The 13722-nt window shown below is 48.4% G+C and overlaps 1 pseudogene; it reads left to right on the forward strand.

The window, feature by feature from the left end:
• Nucleotides 1-2209: 2209 nt before the first annotated feature.
• On the forward strand, nt 2210-8926 carry LOC114704146 (annotated as a pseudogene).
• Nucleotides 8927-13722: the final 4796 nt, after the last annotated feature.

The following is a 13722-nucleotide window of genomic DNA, read 5'->3' on the forward strand; positions in this document are numbered from 1 at the left end:
GGTGTTCTCGAAGGAAACAGAAATCAAGACGCTGAACGCAAGGACTTTAATCAGACTGATTGGGTCGCCACCATTGAAAACCTCTGTATCCGCAAGAAAATATATTGAGTGTTTACTGCATGTCAGATTTTATGATGTGCATCTTACACGTATTAATTCATTTATAATCATATCACCCCAAGATAACTCAAATATCACCAACAGATAGCCATTGTTTCTTTGATTTTTAAATACAAGTTAAGATATTCCTGGTTCTTGGTACAACAAACAATTGTGGTTTTTTTTTTTTTTTTTTTTTTTTTTTTTTTTTTTTTTTTTTACCAAAGCTGTGTGGTCTTGCAGAAAATGAGTCTTTTCATTTTTCTTTGTAAGCAGGGCTCCTTCTCCACCCTTGCAGTGGGGAAGAGCACAGCCTCTCTACTACTGTCTGGTGGGACTGGAGTTGAGTTCCTTGTTCTAGTTAGTCTCCAGCGATCTGGCAGGGGGTGGGCATGGGAGTTCAGCCTTCCTCTGCCTTCTGCTAATGCCTCCTGGTAGGAGACTCAGGGTATTCCCCACATGGTCTTGGCTGGCACCACAGGGAGATGACCTGGATACAACAGGGTGTGAGGAAGGTCTTGATTCTCCTCTAGACCTTTTCTGACACCACCCTAGTAGAAGGAGAGGCATCTTGCTGGTCCCCTGAAGGTTCCACTGATACCAGAGAGAGGGATGTCCTGACTTCCCAGCAGGTTGGGCATCCTGGCTCCTCCCTTGGCCTTTTGTTGGCTCAGAAGTGCCTGACTGGAGTTTTTCTGCAATGGCTGCTCTTGCCCAGGGGTTTTTTTCTAAAAGTTTCTATCATGCCAGCCCTGCCCACATTCCTGGGATCTTGGCTTTGGGGGGGGTTTCTGATTGGTTGTTTGGGTTTTAGCTGTGTTCAGTGGCATTTGTGATTTGCAAGCTTCTCATGTGAGATTGAAATTCAAACCCAGGGGTTTGCTACCACACACTCCTCTGGTTCTGAGGCTAGCTCATCTGTCTTCCTTGTTCCCTCCACTTTTCAGTGTCTTTCTTATGTTTGTTCGCAGGTGATGTCCACAGGTCCAGCCACTCCTAGGAAGGACAGGGAAAAGCATTTATACCCCACCTTTCTGGATAGAGAAATCAAGTGCTAATGAATTTTGTTATTGCCCAGGTGATCCAAGAAAAGAAGGATGTGGCTTTGAGTCACAGGGTGGATGTGTGGGAAAGAGGTAGAAGCTGTCCTTAAAGGGAACATAGGGTCCCTGTCTAAAGCTCACAGGGTCTCCTTCACTGGCTGCAGGGGCAATCCTAGAACACATCAGAAAATCCAACCCTCACCCCCAGGCGTAGAGACTCACTCCCAGGTGCTCAGGAAAACTAAGTGCAGGGATATTCAGTCACCTTAGAAAGAGAAACAACTCACTAAAACAGGTCTCCAGCAAAGGTGGCCCAAGGGGCTGTGTTGTGCATCCTGAAAGGAACTCCGGAGGAAGAAGTCCACATGCCCGGCCCCTACTGCCCAGGCTGTAAGGGCCCTGGTGATCCCATGCTCTGGAGGCCACCAGCTAACCTGGGACATGACCCACCCAAGGCAGGAGGGACAGTGGGTCTGTGACAATACCAATACTGTGGTGGACCAAAGCTGGGAGGAAAGAGCTAGAAAGCAGTTCTCTATGAGAGTTCCAGGCATTGGTGGACTCAGAAGTGGAGGTGTATGAAGTTTCATTTGTAATATCTCCCCGTGTACTCAAATGGCTGTGTTTTTAACACATCTCCCGCATGTCTAATTATGCACAGAGGCCCTATGTTAGGGAAAGAAGGAAACAAAGGTTGAGCCTTTGCATTTAGAACCAAGGAGCACCTGTACCAGTGTGGCGGAAGAGTCCTCCACCAGAGTGAAGGAGGTCTAAGCCGGAAGTGGAAGCTCGTGGAGTTAGCGCGGAAGCCATGTTCTGGGTCTCAGTGGATAAAGGTACAGCAGGGTGAGGAGCTGAGTCACGGTGAGGAGGCAGTTCACATGGGGGATAACGAAGGCCTTGCTCCGCTCTACTGCCTGGGCAGAGAGAAGCCCTCTTCTGGTGGGGCAGGGCAGTTCTGGTGTGGACTGAAGCCCACACTGCTCTGCCCAGTACTGAGCTCACACTACCCACTTCAGTGGTCTCTCAGGTGAGTCTGAGCATCGAGTGCCTGTTCCTCTCCCCAGATCCCTCTTCATCCTGCTTCACGGGTCATGCCTAACGGCGCTGAAGCACCAGATCCAATGGAGCAAAGACACTCCGGCAGGATCTGGCCCCGACACCTACGTACACTCCATTGCTTCCCAGCGTCAGAGCCAGACACAGTGACTAAGCACTCAGCCTACGTTGGCTACCCTGGGCACGGTGCACGCAAAGCAGCGGGCACAGTGGGTCTGTGACAAACCTCTTCACTGCCATCTTCGAATGTCTGAGACGCACCTGCTTTGAAAAATCTGCAAATGGGAGATGGTGGGATGCACAGGGTTGGGCTGACCCTACTGCCCTAACAGGTGTTGGTGGCCTCTGGAGCACGGGATCGTCAGGCTCCTTACAGCCTGTGCAATAGGGGTGGGCATGTGGACTTCTTCCTCCGGAGTTCCTTTCAGGATGCACAACACAGCCCCTTGGGCCACCTTTGCTGGAGACCTGTCTTAGTGAGTTGTTCTCTTTCCAAGGTGACTACACTTAGCTTTCCTGAGCACCTGGGAGTGAGTCTTTATGCCTGGCGGTGAGGATTGGATTTTCTGATATGTTCTAGGACTGCCCCTGCAGCCAGTGAAGGAGACCCTGTGAGCTTAGTCAGGAGCTCTCTCCTGCCTTGGGAGCCTAGAGCTGTGGGGCTCCAAAGACGCAGATAGGTGAGGGTGCAGGGGATGGGGGTGCCTGCTGGGATTTGAAGGAATCAGAAAGAAACCACCAGCGTGGGAAGTATTTGGACGAGAACAGTCTGTGAAGCTTCCAAGGAGAGGGGACCTGAGCTCTGTGGGAGAGGCCTGGTTGGGGCGAGGGAGTGATAGAGAAACATTAAAAGTGCAGATACCCGGAAGGTGGCAAGGAGCAGGGTTTCTTGCCTGTCTTAATCTTACACTCAGTTTGTATCACAAATGAAACACATTTAGTTGTCTAGGGATGATTTATGCATCCCAACTCCAAATTCCTATGTTGAGCCTTCCTTCTGTAGCTCAGTACAGCCAAATAACTAAATTAAAATAAGGCTATTTAAAGCAGTCCCTAACCTAAAGTGGCTGGTATCTTTAGAAAAGGTTAGGACCCAGGCATACAGGAGGGAAATACCACATGAAGGCAGAGACTGGCCAGTGACCCATAAGCCACAGAGAGGAGCCTCAGTAACCAACCACAACACCTTCATCTCAGTCTTCCAACCCCAGAACTCCAACAAAAGGCAGGTCCACTGTGTACGCCACTACCTCCATGGTACTCAATCCAGCTTACACAGCCGCCAATGCTGTGCACTTCCGTCTAAGACTGAGTAAGCCTGGTTTCTGCAGCTTCCCTCCATGCTCTACATTCAGTGCAGAGAGTTAACCCTTGGTTTCTGCCTGGTGGAGGCATACCCTCTTTCCCAGCTCTCCTTCCTGGTGCTAAGGACACTGTTCTTCAGATTCTGACATGGTCCTCCTCCTCTGCCCCTCTGGTGAGAGGTCATTCACAGCCCCCTGCCCTGCTGGGCTGTTCTGTGTATTTGTCGTTACACAATGACGCGATGATGTCTGGCACAATGATGACGCCCTTTGCACAATGAGAAGATAATGACAACAATGGTGGTGGCATGGATGACCACACTGCTGGATTCTCTATTTGCTCTTTTGAAGAGACCCTGCAGACAAGGAGGCATGCATGGCCACGGTCTGCTTAGCTTGTTTTCATAGGTTGTGCAGGGGCAGCTGGGAAGGAGGGAAGCGGATACTGAGAGAAGCCAGGACATGTGGACCTTCTGTGTGAGAGAATCCCACTTCTGCCTCTGCTAACCGGGCAGGGACCCCAGAAAAGTTATGGAAGGACTAGAGAGAGGTGTGTCCATCTGTGTATGTGCTCATGCATGTGAGAGTATGTGAGGTGGCCTTGGTTTCCTTCGGTACAATTCTCACATTCAACAGTAATGAGGGCAGAATTTTCCTGTTTTCTGCCAATGGCTTCATTTTCTAGAATAGAGTCTACAGATTTTAAGCTCTAAAACAATACTGGAGGAAGGGAGGGAGAGGAGAAGGTGGAAGCAGGGAGGGAATTATGAGGAGAAGAGGAAACATTTTATCCTTCACAGTGTTACAATCAAACTCTGTCACCCCTAAGGGTACAGAACTTTGGCATTTACCTGTAAAGAGGGATTTTGGTGTCCCCTCCCATTTCTTGTCCCCACAGCCTAGAGGGTCACCCTACTGACCACTTGAGTATGCTTAGGGGGAGCAGACTCAAGTGGAGAGAGTTCCTGTGACTGGCAGAGAAAACAAGGTGTTCTGTTGCCCTGTCAAGTGTCCTTGAACTTGAGAGCAGTGCTTGCCCTGGACTATAAAGGCTCCCTGATGGGGACTCAAGCAGACATTGCTCCTAGCCCTTTATCCCTAGGAGGGGCAGGAAGATGGCCCTGGTCTTGTGGGTCTTTGCTTTGTGGAACTCAGTCTGTCTGGTAGCAGCTAACATCTTTGGTAAGTTCTAAGGCTGAAGCCATGGGTTTAAGAGGGAGTTTTCAGGCATGGGGCTCAGCCAGGTTCTGGGAGGGCCCCTAGACATGCTTGATCTCATCTAACCTCACAAATGCAGAGGCTAGATATTTGATCTTCTCTATCTGGATGAAAAGAGGTTCAGAGAGGTATGAACCTCAGGTATGACCTGAGATCCTAGAGCTGGGAATTGGTGGAGTAGTGATAAAGAAACAAATTCAATCATAGCTTCCCTCATCTCACACTTAACTCATATTTTTGGCATTTGCATATGCTTTTAATATATATTTGGATGCTCCAAAGAGTCTTCCAGCCATGACAGCATTTGAGAAGATTATGGCAGGGAATAAACAGGATAGATCACCCTGTGGCTTAAGATAGACCCGAGCTCTGGACTGGGCTCGGCCACTTATCTGTTCACTGTGCACAGACTGCCAAGTTTCAGTTTCTATGTTAAAAAATCAGGCAGAGCGTGGCTGGGCAGTGGTGGCCCACACCTTGAATCCCAGCACTCAGAAAGTAGAGGCAGACAGATCTTTGTGAGTTTGAGGCCAGCCTGGGCTACAGAGTAAGTTCCAGGACAGGCTCCAAAGATACACAGAGAAACTCTGTCTTGAAAAGCCCCCCTCCACCCCCAAAAAATCAAGCAAATGACTCAGTTGGTCATCTCCTTGGTATGTGTTTATGAGCACCTGAGTTTGGATCTCTAGAATTCATAGACTCCTGGCCCTGTAATGTGTATCTGAAACTCCAGGCCTAGAAGAGACAGAGATGGGTGGATCCCTGAAGCTCACTAGCCAGTCAGTTTAGTCAGTCAGTGGGCTCTAGGAGCAGTGGGAGACCCTGCTGTAAAACATAGAGAAGTTAATGAGGAGGACACTCAATGTGGACCCTTGACCTCCACGCATATGTGCACACGCAAATGTGCACATCATGCAGCTACACACACACACACACACGCACGCACACACGCACGCACGCACACGCACGCACTCAGGGTGGATAGGTTGTACAAAGAACATACACATTTAGCTCCTGAGGTGGTTATGATTTCTGAGTGAGATCAGAACATCATGTGGGTCCTTAGTGAAAAATAAGAGGCATGTGCTTTGTAAGCCTGAAAGGTGGACCCCCACAAACATGACTTGGTGATGGCAAGACCAATTTCGTTATGGTGTTTTATCCTAATTCACAGTGGCTTAGGTACACGAGGACCCCAAATTGATTCAGGAATCCTTTTTTAAAAGGTGTACTCCCACTGATGCCTGTGGCTTGATGCTCCCGGGAGAATGGAGATATTCCCATCACCTCCCAGGAGAGTACAGATGATTAAAAGAACTAATTTTGCACTGAGGATGGTATTAATGACTGCCACCACTCAGTAAGACTGGGAAAGCAAAGGTCGCCGCGTGTCTGTATCTGAAGGACTGTCTTGTGTGACAGGGACCTGGCCTGACCCTTCTCATGTGTCACTTTCCTTCACATAGAGTACCAGGTAGATGCACAGCCACTCCGGCCCTGTGAGCTGCAGAGGGAGAAGGCCTTTCTGAAGCAGGCTAAATATGTTCCACAGTGCTCCGAAGATGGAAGTTTCCAGTAAGCCTGGCTTTAGTAGGAGCCCCGGGAACCCAAAATGCTCCAAAGAACCTCACATCTTGTCCCGTAGTTCCCAGTTGTATCCACCCAGTTCCTCAGAGATCCCGAGCTATGCTGTCCTTTGGAGGGGGCTCCTCTTGTCCTCACGTACAGATAGTCTGCTGAAGAGAGCCCCTGACAGCCCCTCAATTCTTGCTGAAGCTTTATTTTTACTGCCTTACAACGTAATGCGCAAGGTCTTTTAGCAAAGCCCAAATAGAGGTAAGGGTGCTCCTAGGCACCTACCCCCTAATTCCCCGGTGGGCAAAGCAGGAAATGCCTGTAACTTGGCCTACCCTGTTTTCATAGCTTCCCTGGGCTACTAGGCCATTTCCCCCTCCTGCTCTGAAAGGGGCGTTTGCAGGCGCCCCGACACATCTTGGATCCTGGGGTTGTCTTCCTCCACCTAGAGTCAGGCTAAGGTCTCAACTCCTCTTCCCCATGGAGCAGGAACCCTTTCTCCCCGTGCTGTGCACTCCAGTGGAGAGGTCTCCTCTCTAGCTGTGAAATACCACCCTGCTTCCTTACTAAGCTTCCCTTAGGCAAAAGCTGCTGCCTTTCTCTCCGGACCCATGGGAATTTCAGGGTTGTGAGGGAGGCGTTAAGGGGTGTGCCTCCCTCTTTGCCAGCCTTGTGTATGTGGCTCTCCAAGTGTTTCTTCTTCTAGCCACTGATGATTAAGGCGCGCCTTGCCCCCAGGAGGATCTCCATATAGGCTTCTCCCTACCCAGCCTTCTACCCCAGGCCATCCCAAAACTCTCAGTGTAGATTCCCCTGCCCTAGGGACTCACTCCAGGGCCTTGTCTGATCACAACTTTGGCTTTTCTGTGTGACTTGCTAGCCCCCTGGTCTCAATGAGTGGGAGCCAGAATGTGGCTTCAGAAACCCATTATGGTATCACGTGGTATGTCTCTCTTCAGGGCAGTCCAGTGCCAAAACGATGCCAATCCTGTTGGTGTGTGGATGTTGACGGCAGGGAAGTCCCTGGCAGCAGACAGCTGGGGAGGCCAACGGCTTGTAAGTAGCAAAGGGGCACCCAGTGGGCAGGGGCCCTGACACTGGGACTCCTCACATCTAGGAACAAGGACAGGCTTAAGCAAATGAACTAGGCTGCCGGCTTCTCCTCATTGGATATGCAGAAAGTCCAGTTTCTCAAAGACCACTATGAAAACCATATGAGATTCTCAAGCCTAGTCAGTAGCCAGCAAGGACTTCCCATGAGCCGGCCACCGGGCCCAGCACTGAGCCAGTTACAGCCAGTAGACATTGAAGGGTTCTGAAGCCAGGTCAGAGCTCAGCAATGTTTGTCCGATGGTGAAAGCAAGGCTTAAAGGAAGGTCTTTTTCAGTGGATAGATGATAGCGCCATCTGGGTCTTTGGTTTGATGAGGCCAGCGTGGCTGGTTTGGGAACCACGATGGTTCCTCACACCCTCTGACATCGTCACCTTAATCAAAGTCACCCGTCCTCTCTGATCTACACACACACAACCCCAATCAACAAAGTGAAGGGAGATCCTGCTTTCCCGTGTGAGGATCTGCAATGTGATAAGCCTTGTGCATGGTAGCTATTCCACAGGAGCAAAGACAAAGGGGCTTTTCCTCCCATATCCAGGTGAGGCGGCTGTCTTCTCACTTGTAGAGAGGAGAGAAATTCAGAATAGGGAAGCAGTTCCCCAGGCAACACAGGCAGCCCACACAGAACTCCGGATTCAGACGCTCTGTCAACCCTACCGGCAACTCCTCTATAGTGCCAACGTGCTAGTGAGAGTCATCCCACTCTGGCTCAGTTCCCCACATGACAGAGCCTCCTGAATCTCTGACTGAGTGTCCCTCAGGAGGAAGGGCCCTCCTGGGCTGGATCCTGTGTGCTCCCCAAAGCCCTTGTCTGATGCTTCTTTCTGTGCCCCCAGGTCTGTCCTTCTGCCAGCTACAGAGGCAGCAGATCCTGCTGAGCAGCTACATCAACAGCACAGATGCCCTCTACCTCCCTCAGTGCCAGGATTCGGGCGACTATGCGCCCGTGCAGTGTGACCTGTGCAGGTGCAGTGCTGGTGTGTAGACACAGAAGGGATGGAGGTGTATGGCACCCGCCAACTGGGGAGGCCAACTCGGTGTAAGTGTCACTGTCATGGGCACCAGAATGCCTGAGTGGGTTATAGTTTGGCTTCCCACAAATCACACGCCTGACAACACAGTTCCTGGCCCTCAAGGGAAAGGGAAAGAGTCCCACAGGCAGTTCTGCGACTTTAGACAACTATAAGTCCAAACAGGATTTCAACACATGCTTGTGAGCCTTTGGTGGGCTAGTTTGGGCACCGGTGGGGTTCCATGGGTCCCATGGGTAGCATAAGTACCTGCATCTTGACTACAGACACATATGCACCCTACCCATCCATAAGGTCTGAACAGCTTTGCATGACAATGTTTAGGTCCGAGGAGCTGTGAGATCCGAAACCGTCGTCTCCTCCATGGGGTAGGGGACAAGTCGCCACCCCAGTGCTCTGCAAATGGGAGTTTATGCCTGTCCAGTGCAAGTTTGTCAACACCACAGATATGATGATCTTTGACCTGATCCACAGCTACAACAGGTAAGGGTAAACTGTCCCCGTGTGTGTGTGTGTGTGTGTGTGTGTGTGTGTGTGTGTGTGTGTGTGGCACTTATGGAACCATTGGCTCTTCAAGCTCATGTATGTATTAGGATCCGGGAGTGTCATGTGTTACATGCAGCCTGGTGGAGAATGAAGAAAGAGATGCCTTGTTCCCATTTGTCACTGACCGGCAAGTTCAGCCTTTCAGGAGCCCTTTTAACAAAGCCAGCTAGGAATAGCTACTGTAATTACAATTGCATTATCTTAGTCATTTTTCTATTGCTGTGAAGAGATGCCATGACCATGGCAACTCTATAGAAGAAAGCAATTAACTGGGACTTGCTTACAGTTCCAGAGGTTTAGTCCATTGTCATCATGGTGGGAAGGATGGTGGCATGCAGGCAGATGCTGGAGCAGTAGCTGAGAGCTTATACTGATTCGTAGGCAGAGAGAGAAAGAAAAAGAGAGGGAAAGGGATGGAGAGAGAGAGAGAGAGAGAGAGAGAGAGAGAGAGAGAGAGAGAGAGAGAGAGAGAGAGAATTCTGGGCTTGATATAGGCTTTTGAACCTTCAAAGCCCACTCCCAGTGACACACTTCCTCTACAAGGCCACGCCTCCTAATCCTTTCAAACAGTGCCACTCCGTAGTGATCAAATCTATTAGCCTAAGAGGGCCATTGTTAGTCAAACTATCACATACATGTACTCTCTGCCCCACTAGCCCACCATGCAAATGAAAACACCAGCATGTGAAGACCTACCTATCAGGTGTTTGCTGCATTGTTCTCCATCCTAGCCGAGAACTGGGGAGAAAAGTGACAGCTCATCAAACAGGGGGGTGGCTGACTAAACGTAACATGCCATAAACACTTGGGTAGCTGCTCCAAAGAAGGCATCAGAGCTGGGGAAGTTGACTTGAGCAGGGTTCTGAAGCCTGTTATGCCAATGCAACTCAAGATGGGTAGCGTAAGTGCAGGACTGAATTATTAAAAACCAATAGCAAAAGATTCCTTATACATGTGCACATATGGTCCTCTGATCAGACGAGTATGCTGGGTCTGGATAGAAGCAGGGGCAGAGGGTAATGCTGGGAGCACCCAGTTGTTGGAGGCCATTTGAAGGTGAGGGCTGTAGTGCAAGGGTGGACAGAAAGGCGATCCTCATCAAAGGGGATAGAACCCATTAAAAAGCATGGGTACGATCACATGCATACACTTCTGTAAGTTGTCTATGTGTGTGCACTTGTAAAGGACTTATATGTTTAATAATCAATATAAAATGAGAAGCACCCTATACACTCTGACCCAAATGTTCAGGTAGCATCTGGCTACTTAGATCACCCACTGATTGTGAAGGACTGTGCAGACTTCAGATGAAATCAGACCATTCTGAATGCAAACAAAGAAAGCAGCAGCTTGTGTGAACGCTGCTGTGGATTCTGGGAGAGAACCTGAGCCTCCACATGGCTGCCTTCCAGAATGACCAGTTTCCGTGTGTGAGAGAACGTTCCCATGCATTGTGCCAGATGGGTCGCAGACCATGCCCAAGTGAAGGTCCCACAGACAAACTTGATCTGAGCTGCACAACACTTTAGAAACTTGGCATTTTCATTAGATCACACCCTACCAGGTTTTCATGTGTTTCCGCCTAGAATACAAAACACATAATATGGTTTTAGGAGGTTGTGTGCATTGGTTTATGTGGTCAAGAAGCTAGTCTTGAATGATCTGTGTTGTACCAAACCCTCTGTGTCCTGGGTCCTTCGGTGCTTGGCCACCTCATTCCTGCCAGCTCTGTCTCTTGTACCATCCTGTCTCATGGCCTTTGCCTCTGCCACTGCTTTGCAAGGTGACCTGATCATTTACTTCCCAGAACCTCCTCAGTGTTCTCAGCTGGGAAATGGAAGCTTGTGCTCTGCTCACTGGGCCATGGTTAAGCTCTCCTGAGACTCAATTGATGAAACCACTGAGAATGTGCATCATCCCAACTTGCTCATCTTCAGGGAATTCTAGTGCATCACCCAATTGCAGAAAATGTAGGTTAGAGTCTTCCCCTGGCCGTTAGTGATTAGCTTAAGAGAGAGCACAGAATCATCAGACAGCCCAACTCCCTGAATGCTCATCTACTCTGTGCAAGCTAAGTATCATCAGTTCACGCAAACTGAATGCTAACTGTATCCAAGGATTTTTATAGGTTTCAGCTTTAATACAGACATAATTAGAAAGTGTAGTCTCTGGCATATAGCCAAGGAACCTGGAAGACATTACTAGGAAACATAGTAAGCTTTAGAGATGTATGGAAAATAATTCACTTGCCTGTATTTATGTGACTCGTTTCTCTTCCCCCACAGCATATGGCACAGTGTCTTGCTTACAGTAGGTCTACAATCTCAGTTTAGAGATCAGGTGGGTGGATGTTCAAAGACCTTAGCAGGACAGTTTGCGATTGAGGCTCAGTTCACAGCTATGGCCACAAGAGGGCAGTCTAGTTAAACACAAAAGTTGAGAGTCAAGTATTCATTGTTAATGCAAACAAAAACATTCAGTTCTGAAATGAGATCCTTTTCCTTTTTTTGTGAGCAAGCATATCTTTGAGCAAATTCTGGCCTGGGAAGGTCATGGGAATGGTTGGGTGGTTGATTATTGCAAGCCCAGGGGTAATCAGGAATCTTCTGGTACTATGCAGAGCTGGACACCAATGGAAGGAGCTGTGGAATCCACATGGAATAGGTTGGGCTCACCTGGGGTTGACAGATACAATACAGGACAGCCAGTTGTAGTTGGGTTTCAGATAAGCAGTGGGCGATTTTGTTTGTACTGTGTGTTCTTGACATTGCCTCAAAATATTTTAAGCTGGGGTGGGAGTGGGGTGGGCTTTGCATAAACGCCGCCAGATAGATCCCAGGGCTTTAAAAAGAATAGCCTGGGGTAGGGAAGAGCAGAGTGAGTACTGAGAGTCCCACCCAAGTTCCAGGTTCAGTTCGGAGGGAGATGATGGTGGCTCCATCTAGGAGAGAGTGGGGCGGGGACAGTGCCTGAGAGAGATGGAGCTATGTTGGAGACATATTTATCACACAGGACTTTGAAATGTGGGAAGACACATCTGGAGGAGAGAGGGAGAGCCATGAGGGATGACTCCATTCTGAGCAGATGGCTGAAATTTTGTTTGGTAGGGAAAAGCCACGATTTGACTCGGAGTAGGGGCCAGTCCATCTGAGGAGATTTCCTAGGAGATGTGGCATAAACAACTGACTTGATGCCAGGGGAGCTTAGAAGTCCCGAGACCCAGGACAGCTTGTTTCCTAACCCTTGTGAGATCTTACTGTGCTGTGCCATGATTCCTGCTTGAGTCTGGCTATTGTAGGTCCTCTTTCCCCCTGAGGAAAAGTGATTACTTACTATAGCAACCAGGCTAGAAACTTTGGAGCCACGTTGCAATGGACAGTAGCTCTGCTGGCTCTTCTGGCTGCCCCATCTTCTTCATGGCCACAGCTCAGTCACAACTGTGGGACTCTGTCCTGCCCCAAACTGTAGGGGACTAGCCCACAGAACTTAAGCATGGCTGGTGCCATATTGTCAAGGTTTCAGCTGATATCGGTGTTTAAGATTCTTTAAATCAAACCCTTATTACTTTTTTTCATTATTATAGAGGTAGATCTAACCACCTAGCTGGGACAAGTCCCCTAGGCTAATACCAATGTCCTGACTATCCGATACAGCTAGATGATTCAACCAGAGGGGCCGAAAAGGAATATAATACGCCAGAATCTATTTATGATCTTATCCCAAAGCAGAGGGGCCTGTGCGGTGTTATTCTTGGCTCAAACTATCTCAAAGACCAAAAACAAAGACAATATCCAAAGTCATTTATGGCTATCTAAGGACACCTTATTATTTTAAGTGAATTTTTCGTTATGAAACAATTGAAAATCTAAATTCATGAAATAGCTGTTCCTATTTTACTATTGCTATATACCCATGCCTCTAATGTGGATCATGTATTACTAGCATACAATGACCAATACAGCCTACAAAATACTTCTTTATGCAAACCCCTAGCAATACGTTCCATAGAAAGAAGTCAAGATGGCACCTTCATGTGACATAGACACAATACCTAGAAGCCATCTCTCATAAGATCTCAGCGACAACATTGAGAAAAGACTCGTATACGCCTGATAGATTCATCAAGACAGAAATATCTATGAGAATCATACAATTAGAGCCATGTCACGCTTTCACAAGAGCGCAGGCTTAGTCGGAAGTGAGACAAATATTACAAAGACTTTGGAGTGAGAGACCGTTATATAAGCTAAAAGCTGTAGAATATCGGTCCCTCCCTTACCACTAAAGGCAAACCCTTATACCCATCGATACAGTGCAGTAGAGTCGTTATCAGAGTCAACAATCTGATTGTTATTTATTGTAGATTATATGCGGATGCAGGTGTTATTTGAGGAGAGTTTGGCAGTGTGCATGGCGCTCAGTAAACTACCGAAAGATGCACAACTCAGTTGCACAAAATATATGATTCAACGCAGATAAAGAAATATCACCTACAATGACAAGTGACTGTATGCTACTTTCATAGAGAGAGTTATTGAGGCTAAACAGATGACGCATGATTGCCTCAGAGGAATCCATGAGGCGGAATCTGAAAACATTCTGAAGGTGCAAAGCCATCTACACTTGTAAAAGCAAGGGAGCAGAAGAAGCCCAAATGCCAGATACTACCACCATGCTTCTGTGACTTTCTTCAACATAAATGTGTCATTCTGGACACCTAAGCAATTGTCCTT

Source organism: Peromyscus leucopus, unplaced genomic scaffold, assembly GCF_004664715.2.
Source record: "Peromyscus leucopus breed LL Stock unplaced genomic scaffold, UCI_PerLeu_2.1 scaffold_635, whole genome shotgun sequence".
NCBI lineage: Eukaryota > Metazoa > Chordata > Mammalia > Rodentia > Cricetidae > Peromyscus > Peromyscus leucopus.